The sequence below is a fragment of the Choloepus didactylus genome, chromosome 7 (genome assembly GCF_015220235.1).
Source record: "Choloepus didactylus isolate mChoDid1 chromosome 7, mChoDid1.pri, whole genome shotgun sequence".
Lineage (NCBI taxonomy): Eukaryota > Metazoa > Chordata > Mammalia > Pilosa > Megalonychidae > Choloepus > Choloepus didactylus.
Genome location: NC_051313.1, coordinates 26,078,236 through 26,094,977, shown reverse-complemented (window position 1 = coordinate 26,094,977; position 16,742 = coordinate 26,078,236).

Here is a 16,742-nt window from a genome sequence, read left to right as displayed (position 1 = left end):
TTGCTTCAGTAGCTTTCTCTCTGAGCTTCTGAATGTTTTTCTCTTTTAGCTTTGGTCTCTCTTGGCTTCTGTGGGACTTTTATGCTGTCTGTCTTTTATCCTCTTATAAAGGACTCCAGTAAGAAGATTAAGACTTACCTTGAATGAGGTGGGTCACGTCTCAATTGAAATAACCTAATCTAAAGATCCCACTACAATAGCTCTAAACCTACAGGAATGGATTAAAAGAACATTATCTTTTGTGGGTGATATATAGTTTCAAACCATCAACATCCTCTCAGAGTCCAGACTGAGAAAAGTCTCTTTTGTTCCTGTGTGGATTTTTTCCTAGTCCACCCTTTAACTTAGTGTGGCTTCCTCCAAGGTTTACTGGGATTTCAAATTTTCCACTTTTTCTCCTCTAACCATTCTTCTTGGAACCATTAAAAGCCAAGTCACTTGGTGCGGTGGTTTGAAGCTGTTTGTACTCCAGGAAAACATGTTCTTAAACTTAATCCATACCTGTGGGTGTGAACCCATTGTAGGTGGGACCTTTTGATGAGGTTACTTCCGTTAAGACTTGGCCTACCTCAGTCAGGAGGGGTCTTAATCCTATTACTAGAGTCCCATTATGAGCAGAATGAAATTCAGATGCAATGAGAGAAAGCCACAGGAAGCAAGAAGCTGGACATTGACAGAAGCTAGAAGAGAAGGGAAAGACAGGAGAGGCTGCCATATGCCTTGCCATGTTTCAAAGAAGCCTCAGGATGCTGGTTTCAGGAGAAAGCGTCTTTCAATGATGCCTAGATTTGGTCTTTCTTTTAGCCTCAAAACTGTGAGCAAATAAATTACCATCATTTAACCTGACCCATTTCATGGTATTTGCTTGAGCAGCTTAGGAAACTAAAACCCTTGGTTAACAAGGTGGCAGAAATCACCAACGGCATGCTCTATTTCCAGCCTCCTCAGAATTTTTTTTTTTTTTTTTTAATCTCTTCAAAGGTCCCTTGCTCTCCTGGAAAGTCAGCTTAGAAAATAAGAAAATAAAATGATACTTTTTATATTCTCAGTGTTTCTAGTTGTTTTTTAATATGAGCCTTTTCAAAATATCTATTCCACCATAATGTCTGAAGTGGAGATCTGTGTTTTGTAAGGAGAATGCTACTCAAAGGTGTCTTTCAAGGGGGAAAGATGAAAGGGAGGAAGAACAGTTACAAGACTAATGTAATAGGGCAAGTGTGCTGGTTTGAAGCTGTTATGTATCCCATATAAGGCCATGTTGTCTTAATCCTTCCCTGTGGGGGCAGACCTATTGTTGGGTGATTCATTTTGATTAGGTTGTTTCCACGGAGATGTGACCCCACCCATTCAAGGTGGGTCTTAATCACCTTCCTGGAGTCCTCTATGAGAGGATAAAAGACAAATGAAACTCAGAGAGCTCAAAGAAGCTGAGAGTGAAAAGCCCAGAGACATTTTGGAGAGAGGGAGCCATAATGAAACCAGATCCTGGAAGCAAAGGACCGGCAGACACCAGCCATGTGCGACAGAGGAACCCCAGACGGCATTGGCCTTTCTTCAGAGAGGGTATCGTCCTGTTGATGCCTGAGTTGGGACATTTTCATGGCCTTAGAATTGTAACTTGTAACTTAATAAATTTCCATTGTTAAAAGCAAACTTATTTCTGGTATATTGCATTCCAGCAGCTTTAGCAAACCAAAACAGCAAGTAAAAGATGAAAGAGGCCAGCAGAGTTGAGAAGAAGGAACTGGTTTGAAACAGGAAGGAGAACTTGGCTATGTAAATTTATGAAGGAAGAATCAAGGCTAGTTCATGAATTTTTTGGTTTAGGTAACTGAGTAGATGTTGATAGTGTTAAGAACTAACAATTAATTTAGTTTCCTTTATCCATATTGTCCTTACTACTACAATCAGCTGTATTAAATAAATTCATCCTTTTCTTAATTTCCCCCTATGAGGCACTGCTAGACTCTGTGGTGCTGTAATGAAAAGTACAGACAAAACACTTGTGCTCAAGTACACAAAAGATAGCAGAGGAAGCTCATTATTGTATTATCTGTAATTTACTTTACTTATTAGTTTAAATATTGAGTAAATATGTTTGCATTCACTTTAATCTACAACACAAGGATAATTAATTAAAATTGAGGTATTCTAATTGGCAATGTACATCTGAGAAGGGTGATTTAGGGCTGGAAAGGCACTAATCAGAAGCCCACATTCCCCAAGAAGCTACTAAGGGCTCTTCATATTTCTTTATCTCTGATCAGCACTAGGTTTTTTAATTAGAAAGAGAATGCTAGAAAATATTTTCCTTCCATGAAATGAATGGGATTTGAGATAGATGGATTGACTGACCTGAACAGGCACCTGTGGGAGAATCTGCTTAAGTAAATTCAGCAGCTCTCAGATGGGTGCCTATCCCTAGCGTATCATCTAGTCTTGAGTCCAGATTCCTAACAGAGTTTTCTGTTACTTGATACTCTTGGAAGGTGAGCTGAATCATGCATCTAGACTATTGCCACTTCAGTTGAGTGGCCTTTTATGCAATGAGTTTTGTGCTCAAAGGAGAAAAGCTGGCACTCCACTGGGCCAACAGTATAAGTGATATGACTGTTTCTGAACCAGCTTTCTTTCTTTGTTATCTATCATCAGTAAACAAAGTTGTGGGGGAAGGCTATAGCCCTCATTTCTAACTACTGGGGCTACCTGCATTTTCCAGAACCCAATAACTGCAAATAATCAGATTGGGTCAGTTCTACAACATAAGGCTGAAGATGCAAATTCTTGTTGGCTTAGCATTTTAGTCCTAGGGATATACCTAAGCAAAAACTCTCACAAGTGAACAGCAAAAATCAGGTGTAAAAATATTTAAGGCAGCATAATTGGTAATAACAACAACAAAAAGCCCTGGAAACCACTAAATGTACATCAACAAGAGAATGTAAAAATAAAATACTGTCTATTCAGAATGTGAAATATACAGCAATGAAAATGAACATGAGTAATTCTCACAAGCATAATAATGAGGGGGAAAAAACCCTGCAAATTTGCCAGAGGATAAATGCAATATATACCAATTGTATCAAACTTTAAAAATGTAAAAATAGTACATGTTTCTTAAAGATACAAATAGTAAACATATATATGTAGTAGATCAAAAAGATGTGTGTGTGTAAAATAAACATTAGATATAAGATAGTCGGATTGTGGCAAATGGGATAGTTGGTTACAGAGATAATAAGGGGTACTTAGCTGTGTTGGGAAAGTTGTATTTCCTAATGCAGTTGGTTCTAAATAGATGCTGGCTCTATTTTCCTTTATACATTTGGATATATTAAATATTACATTATCACTTTTTATAAGGAGAGATGGAGATCCAGGCTTTAAGAAAGATTATTTTGGCTCTTTTATGGAGAATGGTTTATAGTGAAAGCATGTAGACATTGGGAAGGTTTGTAGTCTGATTGAGAAGGGATGATTATTGGGCTGAGGTGGTGGCAGTGGAGACAAGTAGCCTGTTTCATGATATATTTTGAAAGCAGAAGAGTTGGAATTTGTTGATGCCATGGAAGTAGAACAAAATACAGAGAGCTTCAAGATGACTCCTAGAGATTTGACTGAGCAACTGGTGGATGGTGGTGTCACTGAGGGAGCTGAATTGCTAGAAGAAAAGTCTGGTATGAGGGGCTGGGAAGATCAACAAATTCAGAGTGTCTCTATCAGTCAGGGCCCTTCAGAAAAACAACCAAGAGGATATATGTATGTATGTACATATAAACAGATTTATTATAAGGAATTGGCTCATGATTGTGGCTTCTGTTTAATCCAAATTTGTAGGGCAGGCTGGAGGCTGGAATTTCCAGTGAGGGTGATGTTGAATGTTTGAATTCAAATTCCCTAGTCTGAAAATTCAGAACAGACTGGAGGGTGTAGTCTTGAGGCAGAATTCCTTCTGATCTCTGGAACCCTCAGTTCTTGCTGTTAACATATCTAACTGATTGGATGGGGTCCACCCACATTTTGGAGGTCAAACTGATTGTAGAGGCTAATCATATGTACAAAATACTTTCAAGCTACATCTAGGCTGGTTTGACCAAACAAATGGATACCAAAACCTAGCCAAGTCAGCACATAAAATAACACAGTATCATTGTGTATTACAACAACCTGTGCTACCCAAGAATTCCTCTAGTTCACTAAGTATTTTGCTATTCTCATTATCTCTAAACTGAGGATTTTAGAGTTTTTTATTAAAATAACTTAATATTCTAAGAAGGAGCCCAAATCAACTCAGACCGAATCTACTACTATGATTTTTTCTATAATATTTACAATTTGTTAGGAATAAATATGACTTTCTTATAAAAATCATATCATCTGCCCCCTTCCCTACTGGTGCTGTCTAAATCATTCTAGACAAATGTTGAGGACATTTAAGGAAGTGAAGAATAGTATTAATTCAATTGTTACTCTGTTATTTAACCTGTGGCGGAGGATCGGTTTTCTTGTCTGATAGACTTCCCTACTTGAATTCTCCTTGGAGCAATTACAGGTGTAAGTATAATATGGGTAACCACTCTGTGGAACATTGGAAGAAATAATGAAAAGATAAGGATCATATCTATTTTTATAACATTGTCATTTTCCGAGAGATACCTGCAGTTCCTATTTTACAAAATTATTCTCATTAAATATTAGCATTGTTCAGCATCCTTATTTTTTAATAAAATGCAGTTCTTTCTATATTATATGTCTGTTCCTTAATTTAAAAAAATATAATCAGCATAAAAGTTCTCTCCCTTCAGGTCTTTTGTTTTCTGTTCCCTATGTAATACACTCCATTTGAAGTTTTCATGCCCCCAAACTTGAAGAACTGATGATTTAGGAAGATGGACTTGGATATTCCCTCGGTATTGCCATGTAGGCCTGGAGGATGGCTTTTCTTATGAGATCAGGGACTGATAGCCCTATTGATTTTTATATCCTCTTTTCCTGACTCAATGCAAACTCCTATTTCTCCCTTCACCACCCACATTCTAATTTAAATACCATCAGTTCCTAAAAACAAATGCAATTTCCCATTTCCTCTCCTTTACTCATATGGCTCCTTTTCACAAGTGAAACTCCCCCATTTCTTCCTCTTACAAATGTTTTTTTCTAAAAGACCCAGCAAAAAAGTTATCTCCTTTGTTAAAACTGACCTAATGTTTTCAGAAGGAATGACTCTCCTCCATTAGTTCTGGAAGGAACGTGGCTCTACTTTATTCCTCTTTGTATCCCACTGGCTAACATAGAAGTTTACAAATGGTTAAATGAGTTTTGTAATAAATGGTGTTGAATGAAAATATATATACTTTTGGAGATGTTTTTCTTGATTTCTTGCTGATGTTTGCATTCCTTTTTGAATAGATAAAACTTACCATTTCTCATCAGAGATTAAAGGCTTAAGATGGAAATGTTGGGTAAGGCAGTGCATTGACTGAAACTTATTCACACTAAAATGCGATGATTTTATTAGTCAGTCATCCTCCATGACCTCGTTTCAATTTTGATGGAGAGGATGGGATTCTGGTACTGGTGGGTTGGGGTAAAGGAACAGAGAAGGGAGATGTAATGGTTTGGAGGCTTTATGGACCCCAGAAAAGATCATGTTTTTAAAGTTAGTCCACTCTTGTGGGTGTAAATCCACTGTGGGTGGGATCTTTTGATTAGGTTATTTCAGTGGAGTTGTGCCCCAAGTAGGTCTTAATTCTCTTATTGGAGTCCTTTAGAAGAGGATGAAATTCAAGAAAGAGAAAAAAACCCTACAGAAACAAAGAAAGCCATGGAAGCAAGAAACCAGGAAGAGAAGAAACCTGGGAGAGGAAGGAGAGGCCAGCAGATACCACCATGTGCCTTCCCATGTGACAAAGGAGTTCAAGATCATGGTAGCTGGTTTTGGGGAGAAAGCATCACCTGTTGACACCTTGATTTGGACATTTTCATGGCCTGAGAACTGTAAGCTTGTAAGTTAATAAACCCCCATTGTGAAAGCCAACCCATTTCTGGTAAATTGCACTTTGACAGCTTTAGTGAACTAAAGCAGGAGCTGAGGATTTGAAGACTTAAGATGGATAGCACGTGCTTATCCTAGAGAAAGCACATCTGCTCACATTGTGGTAGTGAGGAGGGCTTAGTGTGTAGAGGCCATTGGGAGGTGATATAAGATGATGAAAGTTAAGGCTTCTAGTCAGAGGCACGTACGATCTGATCCCAGCTCCTCCACTGCTTTTTTTTTTTTTTTTTCCAAATTGCAGTCAAGGTACTTACCTGCAGTCAAGGTACTAACACCTAATTTATAGCATTGTTGTAGGGATTAAATGAGATAATGAATGTAGAGTTCATACACTAGTTCCTGACACATGGAAAGCATTATGTAAAAAATATAAATATTAGTATTATTTTTAATGTTATTAGATGCCTCTAGGGAACAGACTGGATTTGACAGGGATGTGGAAGAGAACAAAAAATGGAGGCTGGAGTTAAGGCAAAACAAAACCTGATACTTTTCAAAGTTAATGTGCAAACAGAGCCGAGATTATGTTTTCATGTGGCACAATTCCCTCCACAGGTATTTACCCAGTTCCCTGCATGTACCAGGCAATGTTCTAGATGTTTGGGATATAGCAGTCACCCAAACAGAACAACATCCCTGCTCTGGAGGAGTTCCTGTTCCAGCACACACATTTGTGGAATGTGTGTGTGTGTGTGTGTGTGTGTGTGTCTGTAGCTTAGTGGAGACACTGATTGCCTTTGAGCCATATCAAACATAATAAAACCAGATTTATAAATTAATGTAACAGAGCCATCTTCATTACAATGGACTTCATTACCAGAGAACTAATTAGTAGGGACTCTCAGTGTCATGTTATAAAACAAACTGTCAGAAATATTGACAATTATATTACAGAGATGTACACTTAAGTTTTAAATATTTGGAGAGAAGGATGAAAAGTTACTAAAGTGAATTGCTTTATCTGAAACTATGCAGTTGCATAAACACAGAAATAAAGGGAAAATATATATAAACATAAAGGGAAAAAAAAAATCTATTTTCTGATTAGTGTCCCAGGCAGATTTGGTTTATTACTTCACTGATTGATATTGAGGTACCTGATACTTACAAAATCCCTTTTGAGGTATGTGTCTTGAAAGCATTTATTCTCAGATCACCCAGACAGGAATGGTATTATGCTTGGAACAATCACTGGTGTTGCATGGAGTGGTTTGGTAGAGTGTTTATTTGTCTTCTTTCTTGGTGAGCCAGCAAATTGCTGCCAAGAGATATCAAAGCACCATAGCAACAGCCTAAGGTAGTTTCTGTTCATCTGAATATTCATTAATCACTTTTTCCCTTCAAAGCTACCTGGCATCTTCAGCTGAAATCTATGTGGTTTTTTCTAATGCTTTACTGATTTGGGAAGAGTTGGTAGTAATACTTGTAGAATATACAGGTATTAAAATTATCTGAAAATGAAAAGAAATCACTTTAAAAATTCAAAGTGCCATCTACTAATTATATATGTTTTAATAGATACATTTACTGTATCAGAAAGAGCTGAATCTTCCATTTGGAATCTTTATGCTTTAGAAGCCAATCAGGATCCCTTCAGTAAGAGCACATTTAAGATGTCGTCCATCTTCTTCAGTTAAGAATGGTAGGCCATAGAATATTAAATTGGAAATTCCTTTGCTTAGAGTCCACAATGTGTTTATTTAAGCCACTTACAAGTTTAGCAAATATTTTATGTAAAAGGGAGTTAGTAGATTCATACATTCATGAACACTTTCTTAGTGTCTGTTACATGCAGGGGCTGTGCTAAAGAAGAGGGGTCAAAGGTAATTAACTGTGAAACTAAAGGAAAGGCACAAACATAAATGGATAATTTAAAAATTAGCATTGTAGAGAAATTTTATTGATTTAGCTGCTGTATTTAGCCTGATCCTTTGTAGTTTTGAGCTTCTGGTTTTTTGCAGATTTTAACAAGTTTTCTAAATGAATTATTCTTATATAGAAAAAGAGAGAGTAACTGAGGATAGGGGAAACCAGTTACTCAGGTTGCTGGACTCTGGCCAGAGGAAGGCAGACCTCCTGATTTCCGGTTGGGAAGTATCTTGTGCTTCTGAACCAACGGCAGACACTGGAGTAAGGACAAAGGTCTCTCTTCGTCTATCAAACCAGCAAGTTAGCTTTAACTGCATGTTGTGCAAGTTTCAGGGGTTGTTCTTCCCATTCAGTTGTCAGATGAAGTACTTTCCAGATTCTGTTAACAGGATGACTGCTAGTCCTGGTGAATTAATTTATTCATGCATCGGTGTTTTATGGAATTCCTCCAACATGCCAGGTGCTGTTTCAGACATGGGGGATACAAGGGATTAAAAAAGCAAACAAACCCAAAACATCTCCCTCTCTGCCTTTATGGAGCTTAAATACTTTAGGTATATCTAGTGAATTTCAAGTTTTAGGGTCAATATCAGCTTAATTTATTTTACTATCTGTAAATTACTCATTAAGGAAATTTAGATTGTTACATACAGCTGTACATTTGTGTTTCTTTTCTACATGGACTTACAAATAATAATTATTTTAGTAATTTAATGCTTTAAAAGTTTTTATTCTATGTGCCACATTATGGGAATGGTTGGCTCAAAAGATTTAGCAACTTGCTCAAGACATATACCTAAGCAAGTGTAGAAGCTGAGACTCAAACCCAGGCCTTCTGACTTAAAGTTCAGTACTTTTTCTACTTTACTAGTCATAAATTTGGTTTTCATCACTTTCCATATTTACTGATAATTCATCAGATTCACAGTGCAGCAGACAATAAACCTACAAAAACAATTCCAGTTATATATTTCACAATCGAGTTCCCCAAGATTGCCTGTTCATATTTTAGAATATTTTTTTTATCCAGTAAACCTCTTGCCATTTTGTCCTGTTAGAATCCGTTATGCTGATATTCCAGTATTAATACACTCTTCTGATGTTTCACACCTTTCTATGAGGAAACACTCACTTTATTTTTATTGGTTAGCTGAAAACACAATCAATACTAAAGCTGCATGATGTTTTCTTTACCTGCTTCTATTAAGTTAAAACTCCTGTTTTATATTTCTGTTTCCTTTTTCTTCTGACCAAGGCATAATGAAGGAATGATGCAAGGAAGAGCTTATCCTTTTCCTGTTACTTCAGAGTGTGTAAAATGCAACTTTTTCAAGTCAGATTTTTTTCTATCTTGATTTTCAAGTGTGCATCATTATTTTAAATTATCTTGCTAGAAAGCTTTTCTCTGTCTTTTATTTTTAATAACCCATTGTATGTTTAGGGGTTCCGACAGTGATTCATTTAACACGGTTTGTTGAGTATCTTTTTTTTGCAAGTTACACAATTCATTCCTATAAACCTGATCACTCCAGTTTATGGAAAGTTTTTCAAGTTTTTGCATTAGTCCTGGATTATCACAGGCCCCCAGAGAAGCTGATATTAAAAGGAGATCCATCCCTTGTACAATCTCCACAAATCCCTTTGTTCAGAAGGGGAAAAATCCTAGGAGTTTATGAAAGAAAAAAAAAACAGCAAAGAGAATTGTATTGGGAAAAACAAACCCATGTGTGCCGGTTTGAATGTATTGTGTCCCCCAAATGCCATTATCTTTGTGGTCTTGTGAGGAGACGTTTTGGTGATGGTTGGATTTGCTTGGAATGTGCCCCACTCAGTTGTGGGTAATGATTCTGATGAGATGTTCCCATGGAGACATGGCCCCGCCCATTCAGGGTGGGCCTTGATCGGTGGAGCTATATAAATGAGCTGACTCAAAGAGAGGGAACTCACTGAGTGCAGCTGGGAGTGATGTTTTGAAGAGGAGCAAGCTTGCTAGAGAGGAACGTCCGGGGAGAAAGCCGTTTTGAGGCTGGAGCTTTGGAGCAGACGCCAGCTGCCTTCCTAGCTAACAGAGGTTTTCTGGATGCCATTGGCCATCCTCTGGTGAAGGTACCCGAATGCTGAGGTGTTACCTTGGATGCTTTGTGCCTTAAGACTGTAACTGTGTAGTGAAATAAACCCCCATTTTATAAAAGCCTATCCATCTCTGGTGTTTTGCATTCTGCAGCATTAGCAAACTAGAACACAATGTATAATTTGTATTTTGCCCTAGCACTTTCTTAGGAAGCAGCAAATAACAGTAACCGCCACACACGCGTGCACTCACATACACATTAGGATACTCGTGAGAGGAAAGGCTTCTTACTCAAAGATATGGGAGTAGGAAAAAATAGCTCTGTACTTCATAAGAAATCAATTAAATTGCACATTTGATCAAATCGCACAAGTATTTCTCTACACATCTCAAGTTATACATATTAGAAATGACACACCCTCCAAACTTTTTTTTGTTGTTTCTACTAATAAAGTTGCTCACAGGATTCTGAAATGATTTTTCACCCTTCATTGTAATAATTAATTCAAGCAAGTATCAACAGCAGATGCTAAAACTTTTGGATGAAGGTATGAAGAGGAACAGGATATTATATTATCTCCAAGTGTCTCCTTACAGATGACTAATTAATTACAAAAAAGAAAAATGAGAACTCCACAGGGGAAGAATCTGGCAGATACCATCTTAGCCAAGTGTTCAAAGTTGATGTCATTACAATGGGACAAACAGATGAGCTTGTTGTGTTGCACTAATGATACAGTACTCTAGCCTAAAATGTGTAAAATGAATATACCCTTAAGGGAGCCTCTGATAAACCCACATTAAGGGACATTCTACCAAACAACTGGCCTGTAGTCTTCAAAAAGATCAATGTCATGAAAGACAAAGAAAGAAAGATGGAGGAATCATTTCATATTAAAGGAGACTAAAGAAACCTGACTAGTAAAGGTAATACAGAATCCTAGATTGGACAAGATAGCTCCATAAGGACTTTATTGGGATAATTGATGAACGTTGGAAATAAACTATCTAGTGTGTACTGTATGTTATGATAAATCTTCTGAATTTGATAACTGTATGTGGTTATGTAAGACAAAGTCCTGGATGTGTGCTGAAGTATTTAGGTGTCTGCAACTAGTTTTCAAATGGTTCAGGAAAAAAAAATAACACACATACACACATACTTGTATATACACACATTTATGTACACGCACATATAAAATGTTAAAAAATAAAGTGTGAAAAGTTAATTCAAGGAAAACATTCAAGCTAAACAACAATATCAAACAAAGCAAAAGAAAACACAAGTTATAGAAACTACAATGGTTGATTTTTCTCCAGTCTGTGCCTTGGGAAACGATGGGATACTCTAACCAAGTGATGATGATTAAGGACAAAATTGTGAGGCTTGTTTTTTTTTCCTTATTCTTCTTTTACTCTCTCAAGCTCTCTAAAATGTCCATTTTCTTACTTGAGTGTCATAAGCTGATTCTTTGTTGTTTTAGATGGCTTATGAAATTTCACATATTTTGTGACTTATTTCAACATTCTTTCTTGAGGTTTTCCCTTCCTCTTGCTATACTCACCAGTCAGGTGCAGTTTGGTTGCTGTAAAATAAGCAACCATTGGATTTCATACAGCACCTTCCCTGGTGCCTTTATGTAATCTCCATTCTTACTCTGCATATTTAGTGTCACTCGTGTGAGGTTGTCTAAACCATGGTAACGCCATGTAACCCAGTAAACAATGGAAATTAGATGGATAATTCTTTCTGGTGACATGTTGTGAGGTAGTCAGCTTTCATTATGGGCTTTCTTGGGGAGGTGCTGGGGATTAGATGCTGTAAGCACTGGGTATAATATATCTGTGCTCCCAAAAGGCCAAGTTCAAGATCTGTGTGAATTATTCCTCTTACTTTCCCACAGCCATTTTCAGTTTCTTTCTGAGTCTTTAAAACGGAAAACCTTGCTAAGCATGGCTGCTTTCCACTTTCAATATCTCTTTAAGGCACTCTGGTCCCTCTACAGAAAAGATCTAGAAAACATATTTCTGTTTCACATTAATTCAGCAATGAGAATGATTGTAAGCTACATTTTTCTGGGGAAGTGAGCCTGCTTCTCTCATGCTTTCCTTTGCTTTGAAGCTCAGAGGAGAAGGAAATATGAAGACTTCTGTGTACGTAGTTGTGATCATTTAATGCCATGTAAAACCAATCAAATACACTAATTTAGATTTTCAAAATTAACCTGTTATGTACTACTGATGAAATCTAGCAGGTTAAAATGAAATAACTTACCCAGCACTACTAAAAAGAGTATTTTCATAATATCATCAGGGACCTGGCATTTGCACCATTTTCTGGTGCTTTTTGTAGCTAAGTCATTGTCACTGAAAACCAAGCTCTTTAGCAACAGGGGATTTTGTTGTATCTGCTTTCTAAAGCAAAATTTTCAGGCAGGCTTAATCAGTCTTACTGTGTCTCTTTTACTATCAAAGTTTCTACAAGCCTGTTTCCCTTTGATTGTTTTTCTCTTTGAACATCTTGAATTTATAATTAAACAGTGGTGTTTGCACTGTGACATTTGGAGGAAGGGAGGTTTGAAAACTTGGCTTTTATGGCAAGAAACTCCCTGTGGTGGGGGGCAGTCACCAAAAGACCTCCTTGCAATTTATTGTAAGAAATTGGGGCTTTGCCTGAAAGCCCAATAAATAGCTTGATTAGTTTTTATGCCTGGTATTAATTTTATGTGTTTGCCTGAATACTTTTGTATGTTTGCCTTGATGAAAGGGCTTGATGAAATTCCCAATACTTACTCTATTTCTAAAATTATATGCTTATAACAGCATTGACACTTGAAGACAGAATAATTTCATGCCCCGCTAATGTTGACTAGGATTTTCCAGGTCTACTCCTTCCAAAATTTGTATGCCTAAGAAAGCCCCATGATAGAAGCATCAGCCGGTACTTTCCACTGCCCCATTCATAACCACCTTTCTCCCTCTTTCAAAATGAAAGACATTCTTCTTTTCCATTCAGTATCTTTCTATGGTGCATGACTCCGTGGTGTCAAAATTTCCCAGACACCAAATAAAGGGACACAAAAATATTACAATGTGGAGAAAGTGAAAACCTTTATGATTAGATTTTTGCTAGTCAGGTGGTTTCTAGGTTTTGCTTTCAATATACCAATAGATTACTAAAAATACTTTAAGATGATAGATCATTATGAGATTTTTGCAAGTAATTTGGAAGGAATTCAAAGAATTGATGAACATTTTTATGCTAAAACTACTTCTTTTCCCATTTTTAATTTATGTAGATAATGTTTCTCAGTGCTATAACCATAAAAACTAAAAAAAAAAACAGAAAAATGTTCACATCTGTTTCATTCTAGTATTATGATAGATCTAGGATATGCAAGCTAACTTGAAAGAAAAAAAAATCAGCTCCATCAATCGCAACAGGTTCTTTGTTAGTCTACTTTACGGGTCCCAAATCTTCACTCTTCTCTCTCTTTGCCATGAAACTTTTCAGTTCTTCCCATCAAAAAGTAGAGTATTCTTCCCAGTCCCTTGCCCCTGGGTTTGACCTTGTCACTAATAAGGTTTGACCTTGTGGCTAATGAATTGGGTAGAAGTGACAATGTGCCAGTTCTGGGCCTAGATTGCAAAAGCTATGCATTTTCCTTCTTTTTCTCTTGGGCTTCTGTCATCCCTATGCCCAAGAGATTCCTAGACCAGACAGCTTTTCCCAAGAGGAGGGTGAAAGATTCACGGAGCAGAATTATCCCAGATAATCTGCCCTGAACAAAACCAGGCTAGAGCAGAGCTGACTGCCAGCTGGCCCACAGACACATGAGTTAGTATGTATGCGTAATCAAATGCCTACTTAGGTACCAGCAGCAGTTGCCAACCAATATAGGTGTTTAACAATTAACAACACATTTTTTTTGTAATTTTGATCAATCATTTACTAACAATAATGGGAATAAGAATAAAATCCACGAAACATGTTAAAATACTTAGAATCTTCTGATCACCAGAAATGAAAAATAATTTATCATGTATTTTTGTTAAAGAGAAGCATGATAGCGTGATCAACATTTGGCTAAAACAAAAATCTATTAAATTTATGCAAAAGTCGGATGGAAATGTCAGTTCAAGGAATAAAAATAATTAAGTAACATTCTGACTGCAGGAAGAGATAGATCATGTATTTTTTTAAATGAAAAATGGGGGATATCAAGTCACTATGGTATTTAGATTCTTTTGTGTTCAATCAGGATTCAATCAGAGAAGCAGAACCATTAGGGGGTCTATCTATCATCTATTTATTTATCTATCTATCATCAATCATTATCATCATCATCTACTTTATCTATCTATATCTTTACCTATTTATGAATTTTTATAAAATAATGGATTTGTTACAAGGATTTGACCTTATGCCACTGTGGGATATGGTTAAACAGTCCTTGTAAGGAGATTGCCTTTGTCTCTGATGCTGGAACTTGAAGTCCACGGGGCAGGCAGTTGGGAAGGGGAAATGGATGTAGAGTTGGAGAAATGAAGGGCAAGCTGGAATCCTCAAGTATGAGCTGGATCCCATAAGGAAGATCTGGAATCTCTGTCAATTCTCAGTGCCTCTAAGCATAAAGAAACAGGTATCCTGCAGGAAAGGCTGATGCCCTTTGTCCTGGAGTTAAACATTCATCTGTCACAGGAGCTGGACAACCTCAAGGAGGATCCAGGGGCAGGTGGAGCAGTTGCAGAGCAGGCTGCTGACCCATGCCTATGAGGTAAGCCAGGAGAGAAGCCACAATGTGTGTGAGCTCTGGCTGCTGCCTCACCTTTATCCTCCAAACCTTCCACAAGACGCTCTTTTGGGGCCCAGCATTATCAGAAACATATGAGAAAGGGAGTTCTGGGAAACAGAGTTCAGCCTAGCCAAGTTGACACTTTACAGAGACATTGCATTCTGGATACTTTTAAAGGGTGCTTTAATAGATGTATTGTAAAATGTCAATATTTAGAATACACCAGTAATCATATCATTTGCAACTGTTCAAGCTTAAAATGAATAGTCCTAAAATGTGAGTAGTTCTAAATTCTTTTAGAGAGCATGTAAGTAAAATGCTTGGAGATTATCATAATTTTTTTTTTTTTTTTTTTAGTAATTATTTTTAATCAAGGGGAGAAGTTGGGATCTGGTGGAATCCATTCCCTAAGGTGGGGTGGTGGCTGTGGATGCAGGTGGAGATGAAGGAGCTTTCTGATCAACCAAAGGGTCCAGCCCAAGAAAGCAGACCTCCAATGCCTGAGAGATCATTCTCCAGATATAAGCATGACGTTACTGACTATGAGCCTACTTCTGCCTAATTTCTTCTGCAGATCCCTGAAACTGGAGCCACTGACTGTTTCCACACACAGGCTTAGATTCTGACCAAAAAGAGATTGACCCGGCTGCTTTCCGTCCCTCTGGATCCAGCCTCGTGCAGCCCCTTGGTGAGAATTCTGCCCTGGGAAGGCAGATTTCCTAGAACATGACTTCTGTTGCCTGCCTGGCTCAGGAATAGCCAAAGACTGCTTGGATTCCTAGTGACATGCCTCCCCTCCTTGATTGGGTCCTTAGGTGCCAATAACTTTCAAATTCAGGGCTAAGAAATTTACTACCTCACTGCTTCTTAAAGACTGTGTAGGGGAGGAGGGCAGCTCAGAGATTAGGGATTGAAATTAGATTTTGAAGCGAGATGCAGATCTGAGTCACTGTGGGAAACTGGAGAGAAAGTAACAAGGAAGCAGGCTGAGGCACAGCATGTTGGGATCAAGCCAGATCACAAAGCTGTGTTCAGCCCACCCACCATGGCGGGGTGGGGGGGGGCGGTAGGGAGAGAATAATTGGTGCAATCACTTAAGGAAGTTTGGTAGTGAAGGTTCTTTTAAAACGTGGGTAGTTGTTGACACCAATTAAATGTGAACAATGTAACCATTCACTTGATGTTAGAAATCTAGGTTGTTTCCAATGTTTTGTCATAAATAATGCTGTGAAGGATATCCTTATATGTGATTCTTAGACAGCGTTTTTGATTATTTTCCCTTGCATTAACTTCTAGAAATGGAATTACTGGATCAAAGAATATGAAAAATTCTTAAGGCTATTGATGCCAGTGTCCTCCATAGAAGGTTGTAAGTTCCAGTTTACAATCTCACTAGAAAGGCAAGAGAGTTTACATTTTATAAAAACAATGGTTATTATCATTTTTAAAGACTTTCAATAATGATTGGTGACAGTGTTATTTTATTATGCATTTCTTTGAATGAATCACTTTTGGCATTGAATAGCAATTTCTAAAAAAATATTAAGAGGCAGGACTTTGATTATTCTGGATTGAACTAAAGTATGTTTTACAACTTGACTCTCCATCTCAACTTCACCTGCACACTAGAAGGTTGGCTGTACCTGGTCATTATTATTGGTTACATAATAGAAGGATGACAGTTTCTTAATCCCGAGATATGCCTTTCATCCATCTTTCCTTAGTCAAATGCACAGACAATGTCTAACTTGTATATTATACATTTATTCTGACTCTTCTATTATAGGAATGACTGTCCCAAATAGAGTTGATCACTATTTAGGATTTAGCTAATTAATAATAAAATTATTATGATTGGTGTTATTTTTCATGGTGTTTCAACAATAACCACAGGCCTTTAAAATAATTCATTTTAGTCTTAAAATGTAATAAATTATTCAAAATTTATTTT